We start from the raw sequence: 10136 nt of genomic DNA on the forward strand, positions 1-10136 counted from the left end.
GAAGCTTCTTCAGAGCTGAAAAAGCTTCTTGGATGAAAAGCAAAATGTCTTCAAAGAAAAAAACAGAAAGTCCCAGTTGCCTCTTGAAAAAACATCTTTAGGACAACCAGGACCTGGAGGATGGAGAGTCTCCATAGACATTTTAGTTCCAGGTTGCTTCTCTCCTTGATTAGTTTCCATCCGTTGCTTCTTGTCCTGCCTTCTGGTGCTTTGGGGAATAGGTGGACCCCACTCTTCCCTGTGGCAGCCCCTCAAATATTGGAATACTGCTACCGTGTCACCCCTGGTCCTTTTTTCCCCCTAGTCTAGGCCTATCTGGCTCCCTCAACTGTTCATCATTTGATTCCTATTCTGTCTTAAAATGCATGATTTTATCTTCTCACAATCTTTTCAATACCATGCCCTAAAATTGTTCTTTCCTCCCTCTTGTGGTTAATGTTGAAATAATATTTAAATGTTAGTGTTTTGCACCCTCTTATGGTCAATGTTGAAATAAACTTTAAATGTAGCACGTTGAAGGCAAATCAGTTAGAACCCCAAGTTTGAGGCAGTTCTGATAATTAGAAATACTGCTAAGTAAAAATGATCCTCAACTTGAGCCATGGTGGCACAGTGGTTAGAGTGCAGTACGGAAGGCCACTTCTGCTGACTGCCAGCTGACTGAAATTTGGCAGATCGAATCTCACCAGGCTCCAGGTTGACTCAGCCTTCCGTCCTTCCGAGGTGAGTAAAATGAGGACCCAGATTGTTGGGGGGCAAGAGGCTGACTCTGTAAACTGGTTAAGAGAGGGCTGTGAAGCACTGTGAAGTGGTATATAAGTCTAAGTACTATTGCTATTAACTCATTTGGTGAGAAAGGTACAGTTTACTAGAAGTCAAGTGAATTACAAGAGTGCCTCTCTCTTATTGGTCAAATCCAGAGAAGCCAAACCAGACAACACAAACATTTCCAATCCACAACAGATTCCACAATCCACATTCACAGTGACCTTCAGTCAGGTGATCACCATTGCAGTCTTAAATCAGCTAAATGTTGGAAATGCCGCCAGACACCTGGATCATATTATCATATGTGGTGGACATCTCTTTAATCAATCTGTCCTGTTCCTGACCCATTTTTTTTCTCCTCCCCTCCCTGGTCAGTCTCCATTGAACCCCAGGAATTTCTTCATTCTTAACACTGACCATCCTGAAGTATAAATTCAGTTGGAGCAACATTGTCAGATTCAAGGTTAGAGCCAGTAGTTTGGAGTAGTTTGGAGAAATGCCCAATCCCACCTCCGACTGGCCCCACCCACCCCATCTCTTCTCTGCCTTCCATTGAGTCCCAGCTGATCGGCTGGGTCTCCTTTGGTTGCCCTGCAGAGGAGAACGGAGCTGGAAAGCAGGTCAATGGGGTGGGGAGGGAAGGGGGATTTTGCAGTATATCCTTCCCCTGCCACGCCCACCAAGCCACACCCACAGGACCAGTAGTAAAAAAAAATTGAATCCCACCACTGATCCAGATCATGGTTGTCCTAAAGGTGCTTCTTCAAGAAACAACTGGACTTTCTTGGGCTTTTCTTGAAGATGCGTCACTTCTCACCCAAGAAGCTTCTTCAGTTCTGAAGACATTTCTTGGATGAGAAGTGAGAAACATCTTCAAGAAAAAAACAAAGAAAATCCAGTTGTCTTTTGGAGAGAGAGAAAAAAAAAAGGCACTTTGGGGACAACAGTTCCAATCCAGATATTCCACCTGGGAAGTTTTGTACCGGTTGAGGGGAAAACCAGCCTCCCAAGGTGGAATCGCCGGAGGGAGGCAGTGTCAGCCCTTCCTAAAACAGGAGGTTCAGCCTTGACAAGATTGGCCTGCAAGAGACATTCAACTTTCCAAAGAAGCTAAAACTCCCAGGAGCAAATTTGGGGCAGGGAAGCTTAACCTTTCCTCTCCCTCCAGGTAAGTGATTTGCATACGATGCAGGCTGAGTCACCTGATTGTGAGGTCTCAGCCAGAGAGGGAGGGGGGCAGTGGGAGCCACCAGTGGCCGGGACCAGGACTTTGCCTTTTGCTTGAAGCCAAGCAGGGAAGTGTCTGGCATGCGACATAAGGATGCTTTCTGGGTGACACTCCTACTTGTCTACTTCCAAGCCGGTAACTTTTGCTACGGTTTTTGTTTGACAGGCAGCTGGGAGGGGGGGAGAGCTTGGCCCATTCCCTCTCAGTCGTGGTTCAGAACCAGAGCAAAAAGCAGGAATCCTTACTTGGGGTCAACGCTGTACAGCTCAGGGATTGTGGGAAATAGTTCCTGCTAGAATGAAACAAGTCTGAAAAGTTGGATTCCAATCTCAACACAGGGTACTCAATGTTACCAAGCTGTTTATCTCCCCAGAGTATGCAGAAATGCCTCTTTTATGTGCTAATTGCTGGAAGAAGACAATAATATGCCTTTCATTCGAAACAGCACTTAATCCCTTCTATGAATGAATGGCTAACCAGGTGGTTGCAAAATGCTTCTGTGCTCCAAATAATTTTCCTGCCTTAAAAGCAAAGGTCGGATGTAAATATTTTTACGGCCAGTTCTGTGGGCGTGGCTAGGTGGGAGTGGCCACGTGACTCGGTGGGTGTGGCTTCTCTGACTTCTTCTGCAGCCACACACACACACACATCCCCCGCTCCTTTTTTTCCCCCTCCTAGGGCTCAAGGCAGCCTCCTGGGTGAAGCAGTGAGACAGTGAGGGGGATCCCTGCACAGCTGATCGTTGGAACAGCTGATCGTCGGGAGGGGGGAATAAGAAATACTGGTTCAGCCGAACGGTAGCATCTTTACTATCGGTTCAGCTGAACCGGGCCGAACCAGTAGAATGCCTCCACTGCTTAAAAGTTAAAATCTCCTTCAAACTGGACACTTCTCAAGCTATAATAGCCTCCGACATAATACTAACACCCCAAATTTGGGCTTATATATGCATAGAACCTACATTTTGATTTTACAAGGGTTGAGCGGTGAAGGCCCCGAGCTAAGCCAAGAGACGGTGAGTTCTACTCCCGCCTTACCCATGGAAGGGGTTGGGGGGGACTTTGGGCCAGTCCCTCTCTTTCAGCCCAAGCCACCTCACAGGGTGGTTGTGGAGAAAATAGGAGGAGTATTAATTAAGCATGTTTGCCATCTTGAGTTACATTTGTAGAAATAATAAAAGTGGGGTATAAATTAAATAAATAAATGAAATACCAAGTCAGAATAGATTCTCGCTACCATGGACTGAACACCATTCAGTGTTTTGTTGGCCGTGATCTTTGGATATCCATTCTTAGTTCAAGTATGTTCCTTCGTTTTTTTAATGTGAAATACAATATATTTAACTAGTTACAACCAATTGATGAAATATTAAAAAGCAGTAACTTCCACAACATTTAAAATCTCCAATTCATCATCTGCCTTGAGTTCTTTTATTCTTTTTTCACTTTGTCTTTTATATGAAGTTTATGTGGTGGGGGGTTTAAGTGTCCAATAAAAGAAACCAGAAACCAGAGTGGCTTTTGGATAATGTGTCGCTTTTTGCTTCTAAAGCTTTTTCTTTCTTCTCCTCTCGACTCTCACAGAAACCTCGGCCATACAACTGAATGGCGTTCTGGGGGAATCCGTCACTTTCCAGATCAATGACTCAAAACCCTTTGCAACCATTTCCTGGTCCAAGACTGAGAAAAAGAACAGGTTCAGGGTCTTCGCCCTGGTGGCCCCTGGCAATCCCTGTAAGATTCTCGTCCCCATCCAAGCCTTTAAACAGCGCATCAGCTCCTCCAAGGACTGCCGGAATCTGCAGCTCAGTCATCTCAGCCAAGAGGACATTAACAGATACACGGCAAACATCGTCTTAACAACCTCAGAGTCAATTAACGAGCACTTTGACCTGAAAGTTTACAGTGAGTGCTGCAGACACACAAGGGCAGAGAAGAGCAACCAAGAGGGTCAAGGGGTCTGGAGGCTACCGTGTTTCTCACAAAATAAGGCCCGGCCTTATTTTTTTTTTTTTTGACCCCTGAAAAAACGGCTAGGCTGTCTTTTCAGGGTTGATTTAATTCCCCTCCCTTGCACCCTCGGGCAGGCAGGTGGCAACGGCTTGGATGTTGCCTTCCAAAGGATACAGGCAACAAGTTACAGTCATACAAGTGGGAGGAGATGATGGATGATAGGAGTGATGAGAAGATTAATATCGATGTAGACTTTGTAAAGAGTTGAACAGTATGGAATACAACAATTGTGGTTGGCCAACAAACCACATCCCCATAGCAATAGCACTTAGACTTATACATCGCTTCACGGTGCTTTACAGCCCTCTCTAAGCGGTTTACAGAGCAACCCAACAATCTGGGTCCTCATTTTACCCACCTCGGAAGGACAGAGGGCTGAGCCAACCTTGAGCCTGTTGAAACTGAAACTGTTGGCAGTGGGCAGAGTTAGCCTGCATTCTAATCACACGGAAGGAAGGAAGGAAGGAAGGAAGGAAGGAAGGAAGGAAGGAAGGAAGGAAGGAAGGAAGGAAGGAAGGAAGGAAGGGAGAAAGGAATTAGTTGTTTAAAAGAGTGATGGCGTTCAGGAAAAAACTCCCCTTGTGTCTAGTTGTTCTGGTGTGCAGTGCTCTATAGCATCGTTTTGAGGGGAGGAGTGGAAACTGCTTATATGTCCGGGATGTGGGGGGTCTTACATCTTTCTTCCAGGCTCCTGGTCCTTTCACTTGCTGTCCTTCACTCCACCTGTCCTTTCTGTCTCCTGCTCAGGACGCCTGCAGAGCACAGACCTGTCCATCAAGTGCAAAATCAGTAGAGGTCAGACAGAACTGTTCCACCTGATGTGCTCTGTTGGGAAATGGGGGGACCAGCTGGACCTGCAGTGGTTTGTGGCAGAGGACCTTGCCTCGCATGTCACCCGCGAGAGTTTGCTGACCATCAACTACACCAGCAGCAAAATCTTCGACCAGGAGGTCAGCTGCCAGGTGGAAAACCCTGTTAGCAAGGTATCCAGAAACATGACGCTCAGTGAAGCGTGTCCACGTAAGTGGTGGTCATCTTAAGGAGTCTTTATGGTGGCTGGCTGGGGAGAAGGCTGGAAAGGGTTGGCCTTGGGTGAGGTTTGAGGAAGGAGCAGCTCTCCACAACGACTGTGGAATACAACGGTTGCGCTTGGCCAAAAAAACCACATCCCTATAAGCCATAGCAATAGCACTTAGACTTATATACCGCTTCACAGTGCCTTTCCAGCCCTCTCTAAGCGGTTGACAAAGTCAGCCTATTTGCCCCCAACAATCTGGGTCCCCATTTTACCCACTTTGGAAGGACGGAAGGCTGAGTCAACCTTGAGCCTGGTGGGATTTGAACTGCCCATTTGCTGGCAAACTGCAATCAGCAGTGCTGCACTCTAACCACGGCACCAATGCAGCATTTCCTTCTACTGAAGTCACAAATTTTGGAGGAGTCCCGAAGGTGTTTTTCTAAAAGGCAACTGGATTCCCTTGGGTTTTGTTTTTTTATCCTTGAAAACCTTCCGCTTCTCGCCTGGGGGTGGGCTGCTACCGTTCTCCCCAATTCAGGCGAACCGGTACTGAACCACTAGCTAATTTTATGGCCGGTTCCATGAACCGGCAAATCCCACCCCTGGCTGGCCCCGCCCACACCACCTTGCCCCTCCCAGGAGCCCCCACGTGGCCTGTTTTGGATCCCAGGTAAGTACAGGGTCCCTGCGGAGGCTCAAGGAAGGCAAAAAAACAGGCACACTGAGAGCCTTTGCACCAGAGATAAATCCCTTGTGTGTCCAATCACACATGGCCAATAAAGAGATTCTATTCTCTGTTCTGTTCTGTCCTGTTCCATTCCGCCCCGTTCCATTCTATTCTACTCGAGTGGAGACGAGACAGCTTTGCTACTAGAAAGATGGGGGGGGCCTCTCTCCTCCAGGGTCCCATGGTTGAGACCGCCACACAGGGAGGGGTGTCGGTAGGGGCCCAGCACTCTCCTCTCCTCGGCAGTCTCCCCTGATAATCCACCGGGTACCCATGGGGACCCCCCAGGGCTTCAGTGCTGGCATCCCAGGGAGTGGACCTGGAATGTGCTCCCCCTCAGAGACAGGCAGCCAGTCTGGTGCAGGGTGGGGCTTAAAGCAGGTAACCAGCCCCTTGGAATGCAGCTAGAAATACTGCAACCTTCTTTCCTTCCCACCTCCCGAATTCACCCATATTTTTCACAAGCTACTGAGATGCTTCTAGACCGGCGAGCAGCCCAGGGGGTCAGCCTTGGAAGCCATGTTGCTTGGGAGCTTTGAGGCTGCCAGATTCAGTGCCTGGGAATTTGGGAGGGGGGATTTCTTAGAGAGGTTGAATACGAACCGGTTGAATACCACCACTGCTTCAGGGGCTTTGGAGAATAATTTGACCCCCTTTTCTCTGTGGCAGCCCCTCAAATTCCCTCAACTGTTCATCATATAATTTAGCTTCCAAGCCCTTAAATCATCTTTCTTGTTTTTGAGGTTTGTGGTTTTATTATTGTGGCGAGCCACAATAGAGTTGTACTCTAGGAAACCTGTTGAGTAAAGAAAGGAAAGGTTTCACACAATTATCCTGTTCATGCAAGAATGATTAATACACTCTCTGCTTCCCCCCCCAGAATATCAGAGATCTGCGATCGAAAAGAACATGGTGGCCAAAGTCATCATTGCTGGCCTTTCCTTTTCTTGTGTCATCGTTATTGTGTTCATCACATGGCTAAGCCCATGCAACTCCAGGCGTCTGCAGTGTCCATGCACGTCTTTGTCCAGGACTGCTGAAGCAGCCCAGCCGAATCCAGAAAGCCCTCTTCCTCCACCAGAGCAGCCACCTGGATGAGAGAGGTGGGCCCAAGGAGCTGTGAGGAGGGGGCTTCCCATGTGAACAAAGTAATAAACATTCACACCGGTTCTTCCAAGGATCCCCACCTACCCTGGTGTCCTAACTCCAGTTTTCCTTTTCTGAAACATAACCCAGCCTGTTCTACTGAAACTTCTTATTCTTCTTCTTCTTCCTCTTCTTCTTCTTCTTCTTCTTCTTCTTCTTCTTCTTCTTCTTCTTCTTCTTCTTCTTCTTCTTCTTCTTCTTCTTCTTCTTCTTCTTCTTCTTCTTCTTCTTCTTCTTCTTCCTTCCTCCTCCTTCTTCTTCTTCTTCTTCTTCTTCTTCTTCTTCTTCTTCTTCTTCTTCTTCTTCTTCTTCTTCTTCTTCTTCTTCTTATTATTATTATTATTATTATTATTATTATTATTATTATTATTATTTACTTGATTTATTAAACATGAAACTCAGTCAACTGAACATTCAAAAAGGCATCACAAATACCATTGACTGGTGCTAATGGTTGATACGGGTTGCCGTCAGCGTCCTAGGTGTCAGTCAAGTACCTTCTTAAGATGTATGATGTTCCGGGAGCACAGGTTTTTTTGCAGTTCCGTTGGTGTTGTTGCAGGAAGTTGCAATTTCTTGATGTATTTTATAAAATTCTTGGTCATGGTACCAAGTGCCTCAATGACAATGGGTATCACTATTACATGTTTCATCCATAATCGTGTAGTTTCAATGACTAGGTTGCGATATTTTGTTACTTTTTCCAATTATTTTTCTTCGACTCTGGCATCTCCTGGTACTACAATATCAATAAATTGTACATTTTGGTTTTTGACAACTGTGATATCTGTCATGTGTTCCAAATGACGATCCGTCTGTATTCGAAAGTTATTATTATTATTGTTATTGTTATTATTATTATTATTCAGAAAAAACAACTGTGTACACAGCAAATGAAATAACTATGCTAGATTTATTATCACAAATCACTAGTTGAACACTTCCCAAGCATTTAGGACTGAGTGATGTCTCGGCAGATTATGCGAGCAGATCCCAGTAAGGTGGCCTTCTGCAGCTGACCAATGGTGATCTTGTCAGCGCCAATTGTTTTCAAGTGCTTGCCTAGGTCTTTAGGCACAGCACCCAGTGTGCCCAGTACCCCTGGAACCACCTGCACTGGTTGATGCCAGAGTCTCTGCAGTTCGATTCTCAAGTCCTGATATCTGGTGACTTTTTCAAGTTGTTTCTCGTCGATTCTGCTGTCACCAGGTATGGCAATGTCGACGATCCACACTTTTTTCTTCTCCACAATTGTGACATCCGGGGTGTTGTGTTCCAAAACTTTGTCAGTCTGTATTCGGAAGTCCCACAGTAGTTGTTGCATGCTCATTTTCGACCACTTTTTCAGGCTTATGATCCCACCGGTTCTTTGCTGCAGGCAAGTGGTAGTTGCGACACAAGTTCCAGTGGACCATCTGAGCGACTGTGTTGTGACGTTGTTTGTAGTCAGTCTGAGCGATTGTCTTGCAACAGCTCAGTATGTGATCGATGGTTCCGTCCGCTTCTTTGCAGAGTCTGCATTTGGGGTCATCAGCAGATTTTTCTATTCTGGCTTTGATTGCATTCGTTCTGATGGCTTGTTCTAATTATAATTGTTGTTGTTGTTGTTGTTATTACACAGTCAGCCAGATGTTCAGGCTGGGTTTGGCACTTTCGCCTCTCTATCGAGTTCTTACCAAGGACCTGGGATAGGGAAATCTGGTTGTTTGACAGCGTTACAGATCTCGTCGCAGGGTGGAAGCTGTTCCAAGTAAAGCTGCCTTCTGCAATTGACTGATGGGAAATTTGTCAATGCCACTGATGGTGTTCAAGTGGTGGCCCCAGTTGTTTTGGGGCTGTACCCAAGGTGCCTATGACTATGGGTACTACCCTTGCTTGCCTTTGCCATAGTCATTCCATTTCTATTTGTAGGTCTTTGTATTTTGTTACCTTCTCTAGCTTTTTCTCTTCTGCTGTCTCCAGGCACTGCCGCGTCCACTGTTCAAACTTTTTTGTCGTTGCCATTGTCATCCTCCTCCTCCTCCTTTTAGAAAAAACAACAAGTCTCAGTTCTGGAACTTGGGATACAAGTCAAAATCTATAGCCAGCATCAGATCAGGGCTGCCACAAAGAAGAGAGGGTCAACCAAAGTCCCAAAGCACCAAAAGGTAAAACAAGACAAACAATGGATGGAAACTAATCAAGGGGAGGAGCAACCTTAGAACTATGGAGAAACTTCCTAGCAGTGAGGACATTTAACCAGTGGAACAGCCTGCCACCAGAAGCTGAGGGTGCTCCATCACTGGAGGTTTTGAAGAAGAGATTGGACAGCCATTTCTCTGAAATGACCTAGGGTCTCCTGCTTGAGCAGGGGGTTGGACTAGAAGACCTCCAAGGTCCCTTCCAACTCTTATTATTCTGTTCTCTTGTCTTGGATTTCTGAGTTCCTCCTGTTTAGAAACGTTACTGGTCTAAGAGAGGGTCCTCCCTCCCCAGTTTCCTGCTGCAGCAGGAAAACAGCATGTCTAACTATTTTGGAAGCCTCAATAGCTCAGTTAATCTCAGTTAAAGCTGGCTTGCAGCATTTGCAGCCCAGAGGTAAGCAGGAAGAGAAAGGACCGGCCTCTGCGGCATTTAGAAGTGGCCTTTCCCCTCTGTAGAAAAGTTCAAAGCAGTTTGCCTTACGGATGGGATTATGATCGTGGATTAGAGAGCTCGGCAGGTGGATTCTCCCCCACACACACCCTTCAGCTGGCAGGGAATCCCAGCCATCCAAATCTCTCCTTTTGCACAATAGCTTCGCCTAACCGGCTCTTGTGTGTTGGTTTTAGCACATTACAAGTAGCTCTTCATATGGAATTCAGACTGGAATTTTCTTGTAAGTCATGCTGGTCCTTAAGCAGCGCCTAATTTTAGGACCTGTTTTGAAGTCAATTGCCATGGTCATTAAGCAAATGTGGCAGTCATTAAGCGAATCCATTGTCTGCCATTAGGTAGTTGTTGTTGTTTTTTTGCCAGAAATCAGAAGTAAAAGCCAGTTTCTGGGGAGGGGTGGGTGGGAAATGTTGCAAATTGCCATCAGAGGATCAGAGAACACTATAAATGGCCATAAATGGGGACCAGTTGCCGGTGCCCAAAATGTGATGGCATGACCATGGAATTTGAAACCCAGATCCTAAATCACCCAGGAGAGGTCCGTCCTAACTTTGAACAGTCATTTACACAGCTGGTTGTAAGTCAGAACAGGATAACGGTGTT

This window comes from Notechis scutatus, chromosome 14 (genome assembly GCF_049901735.1).
Source record: "Notechis scutatus isolate UNSWTSFEM ecotype Mainland chromosome 14, rNotScu1.2, whole genome shotgun sequence".
NCBI lineage: Eukaryota > Metazoa > Chordata > Lepidosauria > Squamata > Elapidae > Notechis > Notechis scutatus.